The sequence below is a fragment of the Camelus ferus genome, chromosome 6, assembly GCF_009834535.1.
Source record: "Camelus ferus isolate YT-003-E chromosome 6, BCGSAC_Cfer_1.0, whole genome shotgun sequence".
NCBI classification, from domain to species: Eukaryota; Metazoa; Chordata; class Mammalia; order Artiodactyla; family Camelidae; genus Camelus; species Camelus ferus.
Window position 1 is genome coordinate 47,315,698 of NC_045701.1, and position 23,958 is coordinate 47,339,655.

General features: G+C 36.3%; 1 long non-coding RNA gene across 1 annotated transcript in view; it reads right to left on the reverse strand.

The window, feature by feature from the left end:
* LOC116664255 overlaps nucleotides 1–23,958 on the reverse strand; it is a 575,010-nt gene that overhangs the window by 293,438 nt on the left and 257,614 nt on the right. The window contains exon 7 of the long non-coding RNA XR_004320675.1: nucleotides 6,323–6,411. This is a non-coding gene — a long non-coding RNA (uncharacterized LOC116664255). The remainder of the gene's footprint in view (nucleotides 1–6,322; nucleotides 6,412–23,958) is intronic.

Sequence of the window (23,958 nt, forward strand, 5' to 3'; positions counted from 1 at the left end):
AATGTTTTGCCTATGTTTTCTTTAGGAGGTTTATCATGTCTTGTCTTATATTTGTCCTTAAGTCATTTTGAGTTTATTTTTGTTTATGGTGTGAGGAAGTATTGTAACTTCATTGATTTACATGTGGCTGTCCACTTTTCCCAACACCACTTCGTGAAGAGACTGTCTTTTCTCCATTGTATATTCTTGCCTCCTTTGTCAAGGATTAATTGACTAAGTCTGTAGGTCTATTTCTGGACTCTCTATTCTGTTCCATTGATTCATATGTCTGTTTTTGTGCCAATAGCACACTGTTTTGATTACTGTAGCTCTATAGTATTGTCTGAAGTCTGGGAGGGTTATTCCTCCAGCTTTGTTCTTTTTCTTCAGTATTGCTTTGGCAATTCTTGGTCTTGTGTGATTCCATATAGGTTTTAGGATTATTTCTTTTAGTTATGTGAAAAATGTCATGGGTAATTTGATAGGGATCACATTAAATCTGTAGATTGCTTTGGGTACTATGGCCATTTTAACAATATCAATTCTTCTACTCCAAGAGCATGGGGTATCTTTCCATTTCTTTAAGTCATCTTTAATTTCCTTAATCAATGTTTTATAGTTCTTCGCATATAAGCCTTTCACCTCCTTGATGAGGTTTATTCCTAAGCATTTTATTTTTTTTTTGTATGCATTTTTAAAAGGGATTGTTTCTTTACTTTCTCTTTCTGATATTTCATTATTAGGGTAAAGAAATGCAACTGATTTCTGTATGTTAATCTTGTATCCTGCAACCTTGCCAAATACTTCTAGCAGCTCTAGTAGTTTTTGTGTGGAGCCTTTCAAGTTTTCTATATATAGTATCATATCATCTACATATAGTGACAATTTTACCTCTTGTCTTCCAATTTGGATCCCTATTGTATTTTTCTTGCCTGATTGCTATGGCTAGGACTTTAAATACTATGCTGAATAGAAGTGGTAACAATAGGCATCCTTGTCTTGTTCCAGATTTTAGCGGGAAGGCTTTCAACCTTTCACCCCTGAGTATTATGTTGGCTGTGGATTTGTCAAATAGCTTTTATTATGTTGAGATATGTTCCCTCTATACTCACTTTGGTAAGGGTTTTTATCATAAATGGGCACTAAATTTTATCAAATGCTTTTTCTGCATCTATTGAGATGATCATATCATTTTTGTCCTTTCTCTTGTTGATGTGGTGTGTATATATTGAACCATCTTTGTGTTCCTGGGATGAACCCAACTTGATCATAGTGTATAATGCTTTTTTATGTGTTGTTGGATTCCATTTGATAATTATTTTGTTGAGGATTTTTGCATCTATGTTCACCAAGGATATTGTCCTATAGCTTTCTTTTTTGATAGTATCTTTCTCTGGCTTTTATATCAAGGTGATGGTGGCTTCATAGAATGAGTTTGGGGGTATACCCTTCCCTTCAATCTTTTGGAAGAGTTTGATCAATATGAGTTCTTTGTATGTTTGGTCAAATTCCCTTGTGAAGCCATCTGTTTCTGGACTTTTGTTTGCAGGGAGGTTTTTTATTGCTGATTCTACTTTACTTCTAGTGATCAGTCTGTTCAAATGACCTATTTCTTCTTGATTCAGTTTTGGTGGACTGTATGTTTCTAGAAACTTGTCCATTTCTTCTAGGTTATCCAGTTTATTGCCAAATAGTTGTTCATAGTATTCTCTTATAGTTTTTTGAATATCTGTGGTGCTGGTTGTAATTTTTCCATTTTCCTGTCTTATTTTGTTTATTTTTGTTCTCTCTCTTTACTTCTTGGTGAGCCTGGCCAGAAGTTTGTCAATTTTGTTTACTCTTCAGAAAACCAGCTCTTGGTTTGATTAAGTTAAAAACATTTTATTAGTCTCTATTTTATTTATTTCCTCCCTTGATCTTTATTATTTCTTTTCTTCTGCTGACTTAGGTTTTGTTTGTTCTTCTTTTTCTAATTCTTTTACGTGGTAAGTTAGGTTGTTTACTTGAGATTGTTCTTATATTTTGAGGAAGGCTTTTATCACTATGAACTTCCTTTTTAGTACTGCTTTTGCTGTATCCCATAAATTTTGTGTTGTTCTGTTTTCATTGCCATTTGTATCAAAGTATTATTAATTTCTTCTTTGATTTCATTACTGACCCATTGTTTTTGTTTGTTTGTTTGTTTGTTTTTGGTAGCATGTTGTTTAGTCTCCAGGTAGCTGGTTTTTTCTCCTTTGTTTTTCTGTGGTTGATTTCTAGTTTCATGCCATTGTGATCAGAAAAGATGCTTGAAATCATTTCTATTCTCTTAAATTTGTTGAGGCTTCTTTTGTGTATGAGTATATGGTCTGTACTAGAGAATGTTCCATGTGCACTTGAAAAGAATGTATATTATTTTGGGGGGGGATGTAATGCCCTAAAAATATCAACCAAGTCCAACTGTTCTATTGTGTCATTTTGTATCTCCATTGCCTTATTGATTTTCTGTCTGGAAGACCTGTCCAGTGATGTTACTAGCGTGTTAAAGTCACCTACCATTATTGTGTTCCCATCAAATTCTCCCTTTATGTCTGTTAATATTTGTTTTCTATATTTGGGTGCTTTTATATTGGGTGTATATATGTTAACAAGTGTAATATCCTCTTCTTGTATCACTCCGTTTATCATCATATAGTTTTTTTCTTTATCTTTCTTTATGGCCTTTATTTTAAAGTCTATTTTGTCTGACAAGAGTATTGCTAGTCTCTCTTTCTTGTCATTTCCATTTGTATGAAATATTTTTCCATCCTCTCACTTTCCATCTATGTGTGTCTTCAGCCTAAAATGGGTCTCTTGTAGGCAGCATATTGTAGGTTCTTGTTTTATTATCCAATCTGCCACTTTATGTCTTCTGATCAAAGCATTTAGTCCATTGACATTTACAGTAATTAGTGATAGATGTGTGTTTATTGCCATTTTGAACTTTGTTTTCCAGTTGATTTGGTGTTTCTTTGTTCCTTTCTTTTTGTTTTGTTTTATTTATTTGTGTGTGTGTGTCATTTGATAATTTTCTTTTTTATTAGGTTGGTTTCTTTTTGGTTTTTGTGACTATTATTTGCCTTTCATTCGTGGTTACCCTGTTTCTCCAGTATGTTAACCCATTACTATAACTGTTTTATACTGTTTTTCTGTCTGCTGTTCTGATTGGGTGATTTCTGTTATCCTGCCTCCTAAATCACTACTTATTCTTCTGAATTATCTAGTCTGCTTTTGACTGCCTTGAGCTCAGCCCTTATCTCAGCAATTGAGTTTTCTGATTTTAATTGTCTCCTCTTTACAGTTTCTATTTCCTTTATATAGTATTCTACATTCCTATTCATAGTCTTCAAGTGAGCATGCAGTCACACACCTGGATCCACCATGCACTACAGGGTCAGCACAGACCCCAGCCCTATGTCTGTGTACAGTACACAGGCCTGCTGCTAATGCCAAACCCACCCCCACTATGTGCCAGAACTTAGCTCATTCATCTTGGAGACATGGGTCCATACAGGCACCAGCAGAGCAAATCTGTCACCACTGCCAGGGTACAGAATCAGTCTCAGTCCTGCCTGGGAATCTGCAGGTCCCCTAGGTATGGATTCAGGTTTCAGCCCCACCTCCATCCGGGAGCTGCATACAAGGGATTAAGTCTCTCAAACAAGCCAGGTTGATGGCTATGTCTGAACCCCTCCTCTCTTCTCATGAGAATGTGCACCAATAATTGTGCAGAGCAACGTCTGCTGGGCTAGCAGAGATGGCAGCTATAGCCTGGCTGTGTTGCAACCCTCCCCACCATGCACACCAGCAGTTGTGACTTTTATGGAGGTCCCTGGCTGTTCTGTTCTGCACACACTTCCAGCCACAGCCTGCACCACACTCCAGCCCCATGAGGCTGTCTCTGCTCAGTCAGCCCCAGTCCTCTCCCCAGATTTCTCTATGGAAGCCCAAACTCCAGCAGCCCCTCCTGGCTTGCCCCAACTGGCTCACATCTTGGGCTAGGTATCACAGGGACCCTTTCTGCTGGCTTCGCTCAGTTCTGTGTCAAACGTCTGCTGCTTTCTCCTCCAAGCCTTGGAAGCTCTCTTTCTGTCCCTGCTGACCTCCCCTCTGGAGAGGGGGCTTCCCAAAGTGAGGGCGATTTTCCTCCTTCGCTATTCACTCCCTGCAGGGCAGATCCCTCACCCATTTCCTTTTTCTTTTTCTTTTTTTCCTCCTAACCATGTTTGTGCATAATCTTCTTGTATTTCCGAAGTAAGAGATATTCTGCCTAAGTTCAGTAGATATTCTGTGTGAATTGTTCCATCTATGGGTGTAATTTTTGGTGTATTTGTGGGAAAGGATGAGCTATGTGTCCTTCTACTCTGCCATCTTGGCAATCCCCCAGAACTGCTGTTTTTGAATTGAGAAGAATAGAGGGTTTCACGGTAAAAATCAAGAATTGTTTTAGATACATTAAGTTTGAGATCCCTGTAAGACTGCAAGTGGAATTTATGTGTTTGAAGTTCAAAGAAGAGTTATTACTGAGGACATAAATTTGATGTCATCACCATACAGATGAGATGTACATGCATATCATTGAATGAAATCAGATAATTCCTATTGATGAAGAAAAGATATTCAAGGATTGAGCCTTGTGCAAATCTAATGTTTAGAGGTCAGAGAAGAGAAGAGAAATCAGAAGGATATTTTAGTATCTCTTTTAAGAGAGTACTCAGTGTCACAGGAAGAAGAACAAAAGATTTTCTGGAGGTCAGGTGAAGAAAGTGTTTCAAGGAGGAGTTATTATGGTTATTTGTGTCAAATGCTGCTAAGTCCAATTAGACATGGTTTAAGAATTTATCATTAGATTTAACAACATGGAAGTTATTGATGGGATCTTGAAACCAGTAGTATTTGTGCATGGACAGACACAAAAACCTAGATGGATTAAGGAAAGTGGTGATAGTAAGTACAGACATTTTGAAGAATTTTGCCATAAACGTGAGCAAAATGGAGAGGTAGCTAAAGGGGTATGTTAAGTGTAGTTAAGGGATTTATAACATACTTGTGCAATATTGGGAAATTTCCTTGAGGAGAATAACTGATGACAGAGAAGAAAGAGAGGACAACAGTAGGGACAAATGGAAATGAAGAAGCAGGCTTGACTTGTCATGTAAACTTGATTATATTGAATATCTAAACATTGGTTATGTTTTTATTCTTTAAAAGAAAGTTTTTGGTTTAAACTATTCTGATTCCTAAAAGAAAAAAAATAATAGCATAGGGACCTTAAAATAGATTGGCTTAAGTTCTCAAAAAGTCTTCCATTTATGGAAATATTTTCAGCATAAAAACACTCTGTCTCAACATACTGTATGCTCTTGTCCTCTGGTTTGTCTAATCTAAACATGTTTCTGTTAAAGGCTATCATAACCCCCAACAGAGAATCAAATGACATTTATTCAAGTCTCAGTGACAGATTAACGTGCCAGAAGTTATGCCGATACCTACAAAATGTTACTTTATTTTTTTTCCTGAGCTTTGCAGCAAGATAATTTAGCTTTAGGCAAACAAAGCATAAACCTCTTCAAGGTTGATTTTTCCAAAAGCAGCTGTTTGTAGTCTAAAGCTGCATTTGTATGTGAGTCATTAGCACAGTGTTTACAAGGTTTTTTTTTTTTCCTATATGGCTTCTATAAAACTATATCATAGTTGATATTTTATTTCTAAACATACTCCTATGTTAATTCATCCTCTGGTATGGGAGTATATAAAGCATATATTCAATCTACCAGTCAGATCTTCTTGATGTTTAATATTAAATGCTTTAAAGTATATCACATCCCCCTTTATTCCATTCCACATGTACTTAATGAAGCAATATCTAGGGCAACTTATTTTCTCACCCAACTGGAAATAGTTGGTGAATTTAAACAATGATTGATGAATTTAGGTACCTAAAAGGGTTAGGATTAACCCTAGAGACTAATTATTTTCCTGTATCACATCACTCATGCCACTACTGTGAGCAAGCATCATTAATCCCAACAGTCAATTATTCATCCTTTTGATCCTTATCCTCAAAATGTTCCATTTAAAATGCCCAAAGTCAAATTCTTATTAATTTGAGAATTTTGGACCAAAAAAAACCTAGATCTTAATTATAAACAGAATCTCTTTTAAACTTTGGATATTTATTCCACATGGAAGTTACTTTCATATATGGTGTGAGGATGGGATCACTCATATTCCTTGATCAGGAGACCTAAACCAAATAAGTGGTCCCCATGTACCCTGTGTACAATGGAGGAACAGAGATAATATAACTACAATAAAGACTCACCTTGGAAAATGGAAGAATGGGAAATATGCCCTATAGCCACTTGTTGTAACATTCTGCAATCCTTCTGTCAGACATTCACAGACTCCCTCCTGTTGGAAGGAAAATGTTTCTTCATTAATTCACAATTCTGTTCCTTAGAAGGAGCTTCTCATTCATTGTTCTACTTGATCTGTGATTATGTCCTTTGGGTGATAATTCGTCTCATTATTCTACTTAGATACATACATTGGACATTAGGGGAAAAAAAGTCATCTTTATAGGCTGAACAATGTTCTCATCCTATTTACTACTTGGAGAATGCTGGGGATTCAATAGTCATTTTAGGTCTTGGAGAGATAATTTTAGAATTTCTTAATTTCCATCATAGTTTCTTTGGCAGTACCATCTCTGAAAAACTTTCATGGGCTTCTTACTTAGTTGAATCAAATATATCCCATGTACCAATTACTGCACACACAATCTTTTCTAGACTTACCAGATTTTAAAAATATCTCTTTGTTTTCTCATATCCTTGACTCTTTTCTCAGTTTTATTGTATGTCTCTGCAACCTGTCAGACTCTAGTGAAAGAACCATGTATTTAGTCTCTCTTCCTAGAGCTATTTTTTTTCTAATTAAAAAGATTTATTGAAACCACCTTCTTAGTTGGACCTTTACACTGAGACATGTTAGTTGATGGAGAGGTTTTAACAAAATGGATGTATCAGCCATTCTCTTGATTTAAATATTGCCTTGTGCCTGAGATTTAATCTATCTTTATTGATCAAAGAATTTCTCCATTTTATCTTTTATTATTTGAGGTTAAGAAGCAGTTACCTTTCCAGTCCTATAAATCCCCACATTTCTGATTGTTCCCTACTCTCTAACCAACCTTTGAGACAATGACAGTAAATTCTGTGCTCGCTTCTTCTTTGCAATTCCTTGTCAAATACGGTTAACAACTAATGTGCACTAATACACACTACCACTTTATTCCAATTTATTTTCTTAGAGTTAAGTTCTCATTAAGTACATTATCTCCCTTCCCAGTTACTGCAAAGCTTTGGTTTTCTGCACTGAAAACCGTAGAATGCCATCATTCCAGCCTCTAATGACAAAACACTAAAACCACTCTAAGTGAGTACTAACATAACAAAAACCTATGTTATCAGTCATTTACAATGCCTTTAGATATTGTTTATGGAATTGAAAAACAGCTTATGCTACAGTAACAAACAACCCTGAAATCTCCATGGTTTAAACAAAGGTTTTAAATGTCTTACTCAGGTTATATGTTCAATATGATTCATTAGAAGGATTTACTCCAACAGGGGCCTTCGCTGAAGGAAATTCTATATTCTCACATGCTTCAAGAGTCCTAAAGAATGGGAAGGGATCTACTGAATCACACACTGCGCTGAAAGGCTCTAACTGGGAAGTAGCCTATATTCTTTCTCTCACATTTCATTGGTCAAAGCAAGTCATAGAACTATTCCCAGTTTAATGGGGGTGAAATCCATGCCCAGAAAACAGCACCAATGAATTCCACATCCACATATTGGCTTTCTGCATGTCCCAATTACAAATTAGCAAACTATTTTTTATGATAAATTATTATATTGTGTCCAACGTCACTATCATGTTTTGTGAAACTCAATGAAAATCTAATGTGGCTTCAACTTATAAGATTCTGAATCCACTATCTACTTGACTAGGTTAACATGTTGAAGGTCATTGCTCAACCACTATGCTGTTTGTTCTCTCTCTCTGAAGTGCCTACTTACAAGTAGTGGATGCTCCCTCTGCCACTTCCTGAATATTAACTTTTTGATTTGTATTAACTTGTTGTCCCAAATAGTAGAGGAAACCAACTGTTCCACCAGTGACGGGTTGAATACGTAACTCTAATTTATGGTACAAAATGTACAAAGCTGGATTTGGCCCCGAGTTCAAGCTATATTATCCAATCTAGACATACCTAATTCCTACCTGTCTCCTGTTCGTATTTTCTATTGACTCAGCACTCAGGGGAGGTATGATTATTTAGCCTGAGTCAGAATGACCAAAACATGGGGTGGGGGGGAAACCTTTCAAACAGGGATAAAGCAGGAAATTAAGGGACCAAATGGCACATAGGAAAGAATAAAACATTTTTTATGATGTAATGGTGGGTTTCTGCAGGACTGAATCTAGTTTCAATAGATGTATGCTTTAGGAAGAGGGACCACTAGCTGTTGGAAAATCAGACATGGATCTGACTATACCCCTGATACAACCTGGCCTCTTCTCACACTGAAGATGAGACTGAGACAGGTAGTCATTTAATTTCAATTAAGGCTTACATCAAAATTGGCCGGACTTCTGTATGCAGGTTTTAAAGGTACTACCAAACGAAATTATTGTATTCTGTTTTCAACAAGGGCTATAGTCCCACAGCTTAAATTACAAAGGGCATATTGCATAATCCTTGGCAGACCACAGAGCTCTAGCACATGATCCTCTGTATTAATTATCAGCTGTCACCATATTGCTGTATAACAAGCTACCCAAAAGTCAACAGTTTAAACATAACTATTAGGTTTAATAAGAACCTCTTTGGGAGGTCAGCTGGGAGTCCACCCTGATCTAAATCATGTGTCTGTATCAGGTATAGGTAAGGCTGACTCTCTGCTAATTTTGACTGGGTTCTCTCTGGCTAGGCTGACTGCTGGCTGGTCTGTAATGTTGTCATCTCTCGTGGATGCATCTCTTACCACTCAAGTAGGGGGGACTGTTCTCATGTTAGAGGTAGGAGCCCAAGTGAATAAGAACTTGCTTTCTCAAGGCTAAGACTCAGAACTGGTGCCATTAATTCCCCACATTCTATTAGGCAAAATAATTAATAAAGAAAGCTCAAGTTCAAAGAGAGGGCAAATAAAATCTACCACTCTAGGTGAGAAAAACCGCATAGTCAAACAGTATGTGGGCACAGGAGTAAAGACATCTGGTGATTTTGCAATCTATCATCACTGTTAAACTTTAATGAACTGGAACGTTGCCTCAGTTGTTGTTTCTTTGTCGATGTAGTGAACGTCACATAAGAACAAAGAAGAAACTAAAGATTCTAACTTCTCAGCTTCATGTGGTTTGCTACTGACTTCTAGACAATGATCTCAAGTTGGGTCATCATGGTTAATCAATCAAGCCCTGAGAAAGGCTTTTGATTTTAAAGACCTGGGCACTGCAGCCATCATAGTGGAGTTACTGTTTTTGTCAGCCAGCTGAGAAATACAGACTCTTTCTAGGTTGAGGTATTCTTCTTAGATTGAGATAGAAGAAAAAATAAAAATATTATTAATGATTATATGTTTTAATTCTCTGACTAAAGAATTCATGTTTGCTCAGAATATCAGTAAGAAACCCTAGTAGTTTTAAAATTAAATTGAATCTGGCTTTCAGAATAGTACAGTGGGATGGTAAAATCCAATAAAAGGAAATAAAGTCAGACTCGTGTGTATTATGTTATTAATACGGGTGGGGGGCCCCAAAGAGATGTAAAGAAGAAAGGGAAACAAGATCACAGAAAAAAATAAAGTAAAATTATACTCATAGGGACAATCCAGATCCAAAAGACTATTGAAAAGCACTCAAAACCGCAGAGAGAGAGTCTGTAATAAGTGCAACTGGGAACCCTCAGCTTGAAAACAGAGACAGCCAGGTGGCTGAAGAAAACTCAGAAAAATTTCAGAAGGGAGGACTAAGATCAGTCTAAACTACTTCAAGCAACATTTGATTGTTTCAAGGCAACACTTTTTGCTGCTGTTTTTCTTGCATGTGATACTTTTCTTTTGTTTTGCTTTTATCTGAGAAAGCATAACTATATATTTCCTGGGGGACTATGGTCAGAAAATTTATACAGTTAGATTTCTAAGTAAGACACATTGGAGATAAACCATCTTACAAAGATCCATAACAGACAAAAAAAAAAAAAAGGTAATATCCTGGTCTAGGTTATGCTCTGTGTAGAATTATCCAATATGATAGTCTTGGGATGATAAGATTTACATCTTAGTGTCTTCATATCTCATCATTGAACATACTTCAAAGGAGAGTCTAAAGAAATATAATAGGAAGACAAATGTGTGGGACCAAGAGCAAAGGGGTAAAAAAGGAAAGCAGACATTATATTCTAGCCTCTCTACCACATAGTAGAGAATTAAAACAACGAACAATCTAAGAAACACATGAAAGACTGAAAACCCAAATTGACCTGCTATAAATGATTAAGAATACACAGAAGGAATAGAACACTAAGGTCACATGAACAGTCTTACATTCCTGGAAGCATATTAAGACATGTTGACATTTGGGCTTGTTGTCTAGTCTTTAATTCAGTTTTACGGAACAACTTGGCTAGGCATACTCTAAGGTGGGAAATAAAATAAACACAATTTTTTCATTCATAGTAAAGCATGTTTAACAGTTCATTTGTTAATGTCTCACTCAGGCCCCATTTCAGAGATTTCTGGGGGCAAAGCTGAGATGCTCACCCTGGATCCTATAAACAAGCAGCTGTTATTGAAGAAGCATCTTGATAAAAATAGGCTCCACCGAGAGAGAACACCAGACACTGGCTATCCATAGCATTAGCTGTTAGGTTCAAAGAGACAAGGGGGCAATTATCTGGGAAGTAGTGGAAAATATGCTTCTGTAAGAGAGGAAGGAACTTCCACTCCACTCCAGGAGAGGGAAGAGTTTTGAAGTATCACTGATGGTTGCCCTCTTACTCCTCCTCATCAAAGAAGGAGGGACTAAGGCAGGTAGCTGCTTGATACCTTTGTGTGGGGCCAACGTGTAAGAGGTCTCTGCACAGGCGTGACCCAGCCTTTTGTCTCTCTCTCTGTATCTCAGAACTGCCTGCCTTATGCAGTGTGTGTTCTCCTCACCTGTCCCTCTTTCATGTGCCAAGAACTTTCAGGCAGAGATTCCCTGTGCTATAGAGAAGTCCTGTAATTTCTCTGTTCCACAAATTATGACTGAATGGGTAGATGAGATAGATTGTATTGTTTTTTTCCAAATAGCACTGCCCATTCATTTCAGAAGCATGTATTTGTCACTGAATGGGACTGTCATAAATTATATCATTCTGAAAACATTCACCCCTCTCACCAACTGAAGGTATTACATATTCCTACCTACTGATGCCAGGTTTGCCAATGTGATTTGCTAAATCCAATAGAACACAAGGGATCATGACTGTGCCACTTCTAAGCAGAAGTTTTAAGAGCCATTATGTGGTGATTTATCTTTTTTTTTCTCTCACTCTCTCTGAAGTAAGCCTGATAATGCCCCTGCTCCTTGGCCTGGATTCTGAAATGAAAGAGACAGAAACCAGAGCCACAGCCAGACCATAGTTGTCATGTCATGTCAGCCAACTTTTATTGCGCTAAGCCATTAAAAATTTGGGGTGTGCTTATTACTATAGCACAGCCTAGAAAAAGGTGGCTAATTCAGCAAGTGGTAATGATAATTAGGGAACTGCAGTAAAAATTCGAAAATGTATGGCACTGGCTCTGGGACTAGACAGTGGACAGCCAACCAACTATTATTAGAGCCAAGAAAGATGAAGACTCATGTTCTGCAGTGGCAAACATCTGGCAAAACTGTTTTCTATTAATAACTGTACCTAATGAGCTTGTGGATTTAGATAAAGTGGGAAAACAGAAGTTGGCTGTGTGGTTAGTTTCTCTGACTAATTTGATTTTAAAAATCTATAAGAAAGAGATGAGTTCAGGAAAGAATTAGCTAGTTTGCAAAGAGATTAAAAGGGAGTTTAGAAAATCTAGAAATTCTGTGACTTTCACAGTTGGAAAATGCAACTGCTTTTCACTTCCAACCATCACACAGATAAAACTGAAAAATACAAAGGTCTACAAAAATCTCAACTCAGTGGCAAGACAACAGCAAAGAGAAGTTATAAAAATCATTTTAAATCCTCTGAATTGGTTAATGCAGTATCCATTAAATCATTTTAGTTGGACAAATGGCTTGAAGGAAATACACTAAAGGTTTGGCTCTCCCAAGGGAGATTCAAGTAGCCCTTAATTAAATCTAAAGAAAGAGGCATTTGTTGTAAAGGGCTATGTGTATCACTATAGGCAGAGCTAAATGGTATCAAATATACAAGAGGCTGATCATATTTTTGAGAGAGTTGTCCTTCTAAAACAGCCATGAGTCAGATTGAAAAAGAAAGAGACTTTTAGGGAGCAGAGGCCTAAACAAGTATATTCCACACATCCTGAGTATGGGGGGCCCTAATGACATCTACACAGAGGAACTTCAAAATTACTGTGGAGCAGTGACTTCTGAGCATGTCACACACTTCTCTTTTCTGAATTAGTGTTTATTAGGGTTACCCTGACCCATTCCATTCTATAAATAAAAAGATCGTTTGGGAAGCAGATAAAATTCCCTTTAGGGTTCACAGTTCTCCAGATGAGCAAAGCCACTGATGCAACAATAATTACTCATAGCCCCCGAATGTGATTCCATGACTGATGTTGCTCTTGGGGAGAGGGTGCGTGTACTTTCTTTGTGGAAGGAAAGGTAATAAATATTTACACCCAAAGTGTGGACTCTAATAGACCATATATTTGTAAAAATGTTGATGGCTTCTTCTTTAGAGAGAGATTGTACATCTCTGCACACTGATATCAGGCTTGTCGTATGGCTTGTTTTGGCCAGTGATGCATCTGTGGAAGTGGCACATGCTACCTCCAAGCAACGATATTGCACGGCTTACCACTTTTTAAATTTCTCTCTGTTACTAGCCTAATAATGTCCTGAATTGTGCCTGTATAGTCATTGTAAATCCTGGAATAAAGAAGACACAGAGCAGAGCCTGAAACAACCTACAGCCAACCCGCAATGGAAACAGGAAGTAAATCTTTGCTTTTGTAAGCCACAGATATTTGGAATAGTTTGTTACCATAATATCTCCTAACAAAAGCTAATACAATGAATTGGCTCAATTAAATTACAATACCAATGGTGGCCTCTTGTCTAAGTTGAGCTCTCCAATTCAAATGCCAGTATTAAAGAAGATAATAAATTTGATTCCTAATCTAACACAAAGGTCTGTATCTCACACTCAATTGGTTGAAAACTCGGAAAAACTTTCGTTCCAACATTATCTTAGTGCTTTCTTTGTCCCACACACTCTGTTAAGTGTTTCACATATAATATATCATTAAAACTCACCAAACTCTATTGTTTCTCTTTTAACAGATAAGGTATCTGAATAGAAGCTACATAACTTTTCCAAGGTCACCTGAATCATAATCTGATTCCTGGTCTCGCACAACTAACCACTATTCTCAAATACTCAAGATAAACTTTCCCCTCTAAAACTTTCTTTACAACTCTTAGTCTCTGCCAATAAACGATGTGCACTGTGTGAAATTAGCACAGCACTTGAAATATGCTTACGGTCATTCTCTTTCTAGATCAAATACCAGAACATGGCCTGACCACAAATTCTGTGATAAAAGAGAATCTTAAAATTATGTCACTGTCCCTCAAACTGAGCAACATGAAGCAACAAGCAATATTAAAGTCATTCACCTTTCTGTTTGCATCCCTATAAAGAAAGATATACCAATGTCACCTTCTAAACCTCAGAGAGAACAAATCCTTCTAAGCACATTCAGCTGGTTTTCCCCCCTCAGGCTAAGCACCACCCTAAGGAGAGCACCTCCAACAGCTACAGCAGCAATGAAGACAGCAGATGTTTTCTCTCTGGCTAGACTAAAACTGAATACTAAAAATCACTGCAGCTCTGTTCCCTGCCTTTCCTGAATTGCTCCTTGTGTAACCCTGTATAATCCAGCAAACCAGTACAGTTCTGATAGAAAGCACACTGCAGTCATTTTCACAACTGAGTACAGTGCAGTTGGAAGAACAGGAAGAGTAGTGGGCTCAGATTTACTACCATTTATTATTCTTACAGGCTCAAAATCCTTGAGAAAATGTCCTTTTAACTTTTGCAGTTTGTGTCCTCATCTGCAAAAGGAGAATAATATCTCTCAGGTTTGGTGTGCCATTTACATTAAAGCAATTAAAATAAGATAGCACATTGATGAGAATAGGCTGGGTTATGCTCTTTTAACAACCAACCTCCAATTCTCACCAGTTTCAGATAATACAAGTTTATTTCTCTTTACATGTGCTATCTGTGGTTGGTGACTGTAGGGGTGGGGGGCTAATCCACAGTCATACTACCAGGGCTGCAAGACACTACTGTTTATAGCTGCTCTACCTGACATTTGTGACCATTTCTTCACTCTGGCCAGGGAAGAGAGCATTTAAGGGTCTCATACTAGAAATTAAATGCCCCAAGCAGAAAATGACCAAGTCACTTGCAATCACAGATCATGGCTCTAACTGGAAGAATGCAAGGTATGCAAAATCCTCCTTTGTTCCCAGAAGAAGAAGAGAACAATAGATGGGTAATTTTGAGAAAACTCTTCCACAGCCAATGTTGTGACACATACACGACATAGTGATTGTAGCAGACGTTATCATTATAAAATAATACTATTTGAACAATATTTCTTTACACTTAGTTTTACCCTCCCTACACAATCAGAAATGGAAATAAGTTCCAGTGTTGAGGTTTTTCACAACTGGAATAGTAACTAAGCAGATAAGAGCATTTCTGGAATTTTCTGAGGAACCATTATAAGTCATTTAAGGAATAAGCATAGGCTCATGAAAGTGGATAGAACTGAATGCTAAGTAGTTAAAAAACACTACGCGAGAAAAGTCATACAATGGTACAAAGTAACCTCCAGTACAGGATCAAAATTAGAAGGTAATTAAATTTGCTGACATAAGATTCTTTGGTTTGAACTCTTTCATCTTATGTCCCTGTCTGATAACTAATTAGAATTTGCAGTGTTGATTTGCTTTCTATTTGCATTTGCAATTTGGAAACTCAAATGTTATATACCAGATAATTACAAGGCTGTATAATTATATTTATATTCATTTTAATTATAACTGCTCTGGTGGCTAAATATCCCTGTTTTCCAACTGCTTCACCCAGAGAGACTGTTAATAAGACTTGAAGTTGGACCTTACAGTCTGGTATTTATGTTTCAAAATCAATTTGCTTAATTTGAAGGTCCATCCTCCCATGGTTATATACTAAACCGAAAGGACTTGGTAAGACTATTCTAAGTCTTCAGAATTTTTCTTAATGATTATAGCACCTTTTAATTAAATCATAAGGAAATTTCAAAGATTGTTATTATATTGTGGGAGAAGCATACATTTGCAGAAAAATAGAGGTCTATATGTTCAATAAGTTCTAAAGATGGCTGTTAAAATTCCATTATTTTTAATTGGTCAGATAAAGTCATTGAGCCTAAATTCAGAGATTATGGTAACAAAAATAGATTTATCATCTACAGGATAACTGTTTTTAGGGAAGAAAGTTATTAGAGCAAGCTAGAAGACAGTTAAGTGGAAGAGAAGGACTGTTCCTTCCACTGTGCAGCATGTATGTGCTAGGAATTCCTTTCTAAGAAGAAATAAGAAAACAGAATCAGAAATATCTGATAATGTTCAGTTATCAAGAATGGTACGCCACAGTGAAAAGAACATTTTTCTATATATTTCAGCTGGAAGTCAGCATCTTAAGCAAGAAAACCTGAAAGGTCTGGAGAGAGAGAACAGAGAAAGAGAAAAAGCTTGAGAACATGAGTTGATTTCATCTTTGCTACAGAAGAGAAACACTAAACAACGAACCCTTGGTGAAGACACAGCAAACCTTGACAATAGATGTTTCTAAGCAGCTAAGAGCTAGAACAACATGAAGCCATATAATGAAGGTGGCCAGCCATGTACAGACTAAGCTTAGGACAATAGCTGAAACTGCTGACTATTTCCCAAAAGTTACAATCTGAGTTTCAAAACAAATTTGACATTAAAGCTAATCAACAACCTGTGCAGAGAGATGAATCAGAAGCAGCTCCCCTCCTGTGTTTAAAACAAATATTTTTAAATTGTTTTAAAATATCTACTCATTGTTTATAGTCTCTACATAGGTTAAGTAACAATGATACCGTTAATAAAGAGTTTATTTTTATAAAGACCAGGTCCTGCTTTATCTTTCATGAGAGACATACAGCCTCTCTGAAATGTAGTATAGTCACATCATTTTACCAGCTACAAATACTTAAAGTGCCAGCACATCTTAAAGAAATATCCAGGGTTAGAATATGTCCAATCCTAATTCAGGAAATCAATAAAATAAGTACTATTGCTTAATTTTACATTATATGTTATTAGTTTTAGCTGTTTCTCTACTCAGAGGCAATGACAGTACTACTATCCTTCACTTGGTGGCTATGAAACCTATCTTTACTAATCCATCACACTTAGACTATTAATCTTTATTTATACACAGATTTAATATACGTAGACGGGGAGGAGGCATGATAGCTGTCTCATACAATAATGCTCTCTCTGCTATTTTTCTTCATTTCTAAATTTTCTAATACGGTATCTAGTCATTTAGAAAATAAACTGATAATAAATTCTGCACTAGTAATCCAAAGGTCAGGCTGTAGGCTTTTCTAAGACAGACTCCTCTCTGCTCTTTGGGAATAGAGCCATTTGATCATCCTTGAGCTATCCTAATTGGCAGCTTCATCTTCACTTCAAGTGGACTCCCCACTGCTCTTAGCTCTGCCATGGACACCCCTGGTTTTGTTTCTCATCACTTCTCAGCAGTCTTTCCATAAAATATTGCACTGGCCTCATTTGGAGCATTCAAAGCAGAGGAAAGAAGAACCCTTCTCCAAAACCATAAGCAGCCCTTCCTTCCCAAGTCCCTGATAAACTCAAAGCTAGCAATCAACAACTATCTAAAGCATAAAGGGCTTCCAGAGTAATTTTCAGTGTAAGTAATCACAACTGCTTAAGATTAACTGGTCCAGTGAAGCTATTACTACACGCATTTATACATTAGACAACTGGGTTTTTACTAAAATCACTGGAAACTGTTTTCTATTACATAAAAATATTCACGCATCTGTGACAATTTCACATTTTCAACTTCCTTTTCTGGAGTTTCTTCCCTATAATATGTATTTTAAGTACTGTTCCAGTAAGTACTATGATCTGACAGTTGAGAACTACTGTCCTAAAAAACTGAAAGATTTCTCTGGAAAAGATTCTCAGATTCAGTTTGAGGCTAGAAAATCAGATTAGAGATTGAAGTAATTGTCTCTCCACAAACTAGCATAGCAAGAATAACTGGGAGGAAGGAAGAATGAAAGGCAGAGGGAAGGAAGGAAAGCAGGAAGGAAGACAGGGGAAAAACTCAGGAGCTGCTAATACCATGATTCATGATTTGTTGACAAGCTAAAGATTTAATTTCTCTGAGAAAGGGTATCTGAAAAGGGAAATACCCAGAATAGGACTTTGGGTTGATAAACAAGTTAGTATACTTTACTTATAGCTCCTACCCCCATTAGCATTAAAATATAAGGATAAAAATTAAAAATTTAGAAAGTGGTATCCTTAGACATGTTACCACCTTCAGTACAGAATATGTAGTCAAAAAATATGAAAATTTCAAAAATAAGATAAATCAAGAAAATAGAAATATAGACTATAAGAAACAGCATTGAGAAATATAGCAATTGAAGTTAAATCCGATTCAATATAATTATTGATGCATAACAAAAAATATGCAAAACTCCATAAGAAAAATCTAAGATAACTGTAAAGGGAAAGATGTGGAATACAGGAAGATTTTTGTATTATTTAACAGCAGGATACAAATATGAAATCAATCTGAACGTTGATAGAAATATAAAAGTTAAAATATACCTTTTAAAAATTTAAGTGTAACCTATATAAACACAGTAATAGAATCTGCAACTGCCTGCAGCCAGAGGGAAAAAAGAAAGAAAATATCTCAAATAGTCCAAGAGTAGGAAGAAAATACTAACAAAGTAAAAAGAAAAAACAATCAATTGAAAAAGATAAAGTAAGGTTACAGAAATAAATTCAAAATCAGAATAATCATAAAAAATGAGAAGGAGTTAAACTTCCTATTTTAAGGCCGAGTCTCTAAGATTTGGGGTTTCCTAACTTGTCATACATCCACTCACACACACTTTCAAGGTAGTTGCATAAAATTCACTTGTAATAAAATAAGCTAAAAAAAAAAAAAGTGAAGCAAGTAAGAAATCAGTCTGGAAGGACTCTGGTTAAATATGTCAGATTAAAAATAAACTCTCTCCTAAAACTGCCCTGAAATGAGAATAAAGTGATCAAGAGCTTCCACAACAAAGAGACAAAAGTTGATGAGGTATGATAATTGTGGAAGCAGGAAAGCAAATGGATGAGTGGATACTTTACAAAGCACATAAAATTTATACTTTAGTTTACCAGGGTTATCCATTGAGAAGGGGAGGGCGGGGAATGTGGATTTAAACTACAGGTTCTGGGAAAGGCTAAAGTATGAGAGGCAACAAGCACCTCTGAAGGCTTTTCAACCTAGTATCAATAAGAACCATACCTACAAACTCTGGCAGAAACATGAGGTTTATTATTTGGAGATTTACAGGAAGACTAGCATTGGAGCCAGGGAAATCAGGAATTCCTAGGTGTGACAGCATTGTGCTCTGAACAGTAAGTAAGCAAAAGTAAACACAAGAATACAGAGACCCTCCTTCTCCACTGACCCCCTCCTCAGATTTCTTCCCTAGTTTGGCTGAATAACTCCATCCTCCAGGCAGAAGATTGGAAGATATCTCTGTGGGGAAATGACTTAGAAATAACTGGCATCATGTTCCCCAATGAAAGGAACTCATCAATTGAAAAGTCTCAGATTTCTTTCTTTTTTTTTTTTTAATGGAAATGTAGTCATTTTACAATGTGTCAGTTTCTGGTGTACAGCATAGTGTTTCAATCTTACATATAGATACTTGTTTTCATATTATTTTTCATTATAGGTTACTACAAGATATTGAATATAATTCCCTGTGCTGTACAAAAGAAACTTGTTGTTTATCTATTTTATATGTAGTAGTTAATATTTGCAAATCTCGAACTCTCAATTTATCCCTCCCCACCCCCTTTGCCCTTGATAGCCATAAGTTTGTTCTCTATGTGAGTCTGTTTCCGTTTTGTGGATAAGTTCATTAGTGTCTTTTTCCTTTTTTTAGAATCCACATATGAGTGATATCATATGGTATTTTTCATTCTCAGACTTCTTTTTAAAATAGCTAGTATCACTTAATTGTTAAATATGAATAGAAAAGCAAATAGTTCCATGTATTAGAGAACTATGTTATCAAGGAAAATAGAAATCAAAACAAAAGGGGAAAAGAAAGATAGAAAAACAAGGACAATAAAAGGGAATCAATGAAAACTTTATATGTACATATTTTACATATATATAAATGACATAATATTATATACAATTATAAATTATATACACATTTTTATTTATTTACAACTGATATAATCAGAGAGGGAAAAAAAGAGAGCAAGTTTCCATAAAACAATAGGGTACTCTTTCTTAAAGGAAGAAGTATTCAGAAAACAAGAGTGGTATCCTCTGGTCTTCTGCCTGGAGGATATAGTTGTTAACCTAAATTAGGGAAAGAATTTGAAGAGGAGGTGAGTGGAGAGGGAAGGTCTCTGCTTTCTGTGTGTTGACTTTCACTTAATCACTGGTTATAGCACAAGACTATCACACCTAATAATGCTCCATTTTCCCTGGGTCCAATGGGACCTTGTGTTTACATTTGAATGTCTCTCACAGCCTGTAAAACATAATCATTTTACATAAAAAATTCGAGACTTTCTTATTAGAAAGTCAAATAAATGACTATATTTGCTAATTTTGGGGAAAAAAAAAAATCTGGGCCATTTCTGGATCTCAGCCTGGGCCAGCTCCAGGTCTGCTTTTTTCTCTTGATTCAAGTTTGTTGTTTCTCATCATTTTTCACTTAGTGCCAGGAATGGTTCAGAAAATAACAGTAGAGTCTGATGTAAGTATTATTTTTATGTATAGCAATGCAACATTTGTAAGGTGAATCCCAGGAGATAGTGGAGAGGATGGCGGGTGAACCAGTTTAGTCAGGAACTGAGTGAAGTTTGTGTTTCATTGTTGCAAGAATTAATTTTAGTGGATCAGAAACTTGATACCTCCATTGGTGGATTGCTATTACTTTTGATGGGGTGAGGCCTGTAGTTCCAAAGCATTTTCTCAGTATACCTGCTCCACCATAAGCGTTAAGGAGGCCTGGCCTGACTATGCCACCCTCCTGCTTCTCCCTCACGGGTAGTTTCCTCTTGCTTATACTTTGGTGCTAGGCTTTTGCCTTGTGTCAGAGGAGAGTCTGGTCTGGGCCACTTGTGTAATAGAAAAGAACAAATATTAGACCTGATCCTTTGGCTTTAACCCTGTGCCCTGTTTTCTGGGCTTAGTCTTGCTAGCTCTGTACATTTTGTAAAAGAATGTTGCCTTTAGCCTGAGATATACAGGAGAGCCTATTCTCAAGGCTCTGACCTTTAAGGATATTTATTAACACTTTTTCAGACATATAACGATAATAAGCCACAGAATAAAAAATAATGTTTGTTTTGTTAGAGGTTTTACAGGGGCACCATGACCTGATCCACGTGGACAGCTGCAAAAACAAAGGATTCCAACAAAAAAGAATTCCTATACCAAGAAGTTTGCAACAATCAGCCATACTCCCTCCACTTTTTAGTATGAAAGAAGCCTGAATTCTGACTTGGGGAAGATGGTTCTCCAGGATATTAGTCTGACATCTTCTCGGTCTGCCAGCTTTATAAATAAATAAAGTCACTACTCCTTGCCCAAACATCTCATCTCCTGATTTACTGGCCTGTCGTGTGGCAAGCAAAACAAGTTTGGACTCGGTAACACTGGCAAGCTGCATCCCCTCTCTCCCCACAGCGTTAGATTACATTTGCTTCACTTCAGGAAGCCTCCGGGGTGCAAGTGGGTTTTGTGCACGTCCCCCAAAGGTGGTCCATCACCACGCCGTATTCCCACCGTGTCCAGATGTCGATAGGTAGATGGGCTTATCTGGGCACGTCCACTCAAACCTTGAACAGTGGCAGGTCTTGCTCACTTGTGCCTCAAGGCCTTTCCACATCTCCTTGTTTTGTTGTCAGTCTCTTTTGAGTACCTGGCACAGCGGGAAAAAGCTAACAACTGAATAGATTCAGGCTCCCTTGTGTCTGAAGTTTTCAGGATTCTGAAATGGCCCACGGGTCCATACTCAGCTTTGATAAAATTAATTTGTTTGACTCTGTCTTATCCAGAGAACCCAGGCTATCCTCTCATATGCTTAACAATTGCAAAAAGAAAAAGAAAATTTCACGGAAAAGTGAAATTGGGGCAACGATGAAGCAGCGTTCTAGAATTAACGTAAAATACAAACCCTTGGTTTTATTATGATAAAACTAGTTTCTGTCCTGACAAGTTTTTAAAATGTTAATATTTTCAAAAGATCTGAAATCTTATTTAAATTCCTGATTATTTAAATTCAGATAAAATAATCGAATTCTTAAACTCCCTATTATTTATTAACAATAATCACTCTTACAACATAAAACACTAAAAAATACTATGATTTTACTTGCTATACACAAAACATATTTTGACCTTATTTGCTATTTAGTAGCAAATAAAAATTTATCAGTAAATAAAATATTTATCACCATAGAAATATTTTGCCAAATATATTATCGCAATATCTATAAATCTTTAAATACATTTATAATTTGGGGGGGAGGTATTTATAAGTAACTTATGCTAAGCTATACAAAGATTCCTCACTACAGTAGTAGACAGAAACTAGCTTAGCTTTAACAAATTTGACATAGTGTTGCACCTTGTGGGTTCATTTGAATTTACCAAATAGATTATGGTAAATCAAAAGAATAATCCCTAAATCCAACTGTGTAAAGTAGATGTGTCAGTTACTAATTGTCTTTAGCTGTAACCGAACGCCTCCTCTACCACACAAACAAGAAAAGAACTATTTTCCACCAGTGGTTATCAAACTTTGCTCCATGTTACAATCATTCGGGGAGCTTTGAAAATTCCCAATATCCAGGCTGCATCCCACATAAATTAAATCAGTATCTCTTGGAATAGACTCCAGATATCTCAAATATTTAAAACTCTCTAGGTATTTCCAATTTGCAGCCAAGTTAAGAGCCAGTGGCTCAAAAAAGGTAAAAGGTAATTCTCTCCCGTGTGAAAAAAGCCCTTTAGAGTTTATACACAGCTTTGCAGGGTCATCAGGGACTCAGACTCCTATTTTTCCACAGTTCTGTTCTTAAGTGCCTAGTTTCTATCTTCAAAGTCACCTTGTTGTAAAAGATACTGACTAAATCTCTAGTGATTACACCCTTGCTTCTGGCAGGCAATAGGAGGAAGTAAGAGGAAAAAAGGTTTTGAGGTCCCTGCATTTTAGGCCCCTTCCCTGAAATCCCACCTAACATTTACCTTTTCATCAGATAGGTGGGCTGAAGTCAGACTTAAACACATATCTACCAGCAAAGAAAGCTAGAAAATACTTTCTTCTAGCTAATCATATTGCCCAGTCTTCTCTTACAAAAGCTAGTCAAGGAACAGTCTCTCTCACATTGTGCTTAAAACATTACCAGAATGTTTCCATCTGCCTCCCACATTGAAGCATCTGAACTTATTTTAAAATCAGAAAAAAAAACAAAAAAAAACTTTTAACACAGGTAGCTGAAATGCCATTCTCTTTTACCATTCACCCCAGTCCAAGCACATGTTGCATTCTATTTCTCTACTCAGTATTTTTGTTCCACTGAAAAAATACCTAGACCTTTTTTTGTTCCTATCTCTATCCAAATGATTAGAAGAAATGAAAATCAGTTTTCTGATGTACCAACTGATGGGATGCATAGTTAGTTAGCAGTATGTCTGAAGAAATTATGAGTGTAGAAATAGCCTGAATATTTTATCATTTTTGATTGACTCAACCAATCTCCTAATATATGTTGATGCTTAAAAAATAAGTTTGTAGGTTTTAGATTGGTGTTCATTCATGTATGTTTCTAAGATATAAGTAATACATTTTTACTTAGTATAAATTATACTTCCAAATATATTTTACACTTTTGAGGGAATAAATTTTGAACTACAGTTACATCATCTGGTATCCTTACATCCCTTCGTGCAAGAAAAAACAATATATTGCTATAAAATTCGTATGTAAACATTCTTTCTTATTCCTCCTACAAATTCATGAAAGCTCTAGTCAGTCACTAAAGAAGGAGCAGTTCAGTTACAACCAGAAAATAAAAACAGAAAGATTAAATGTTATGCTTTCCTTTCACAAAGATAAGAGAAAATCAGAATTGAATCCATTCTGTGTTAAAAAAAAGACTCCTTAATATCTCCCTATGAAGCATGTGAAGTACCTGAAAGTCAGGTAACTAAAATAAATTTTCCTGGACATTAAGATTAAAAAAAAAATCTACTCTTATTTTTAAACTCAGAAGTTTCATTAAAATGATTAGAAAAGTTTTTGTACCCGTAGATCTTACATATTTTTCAATATATTCATCAGTTTTAAACAA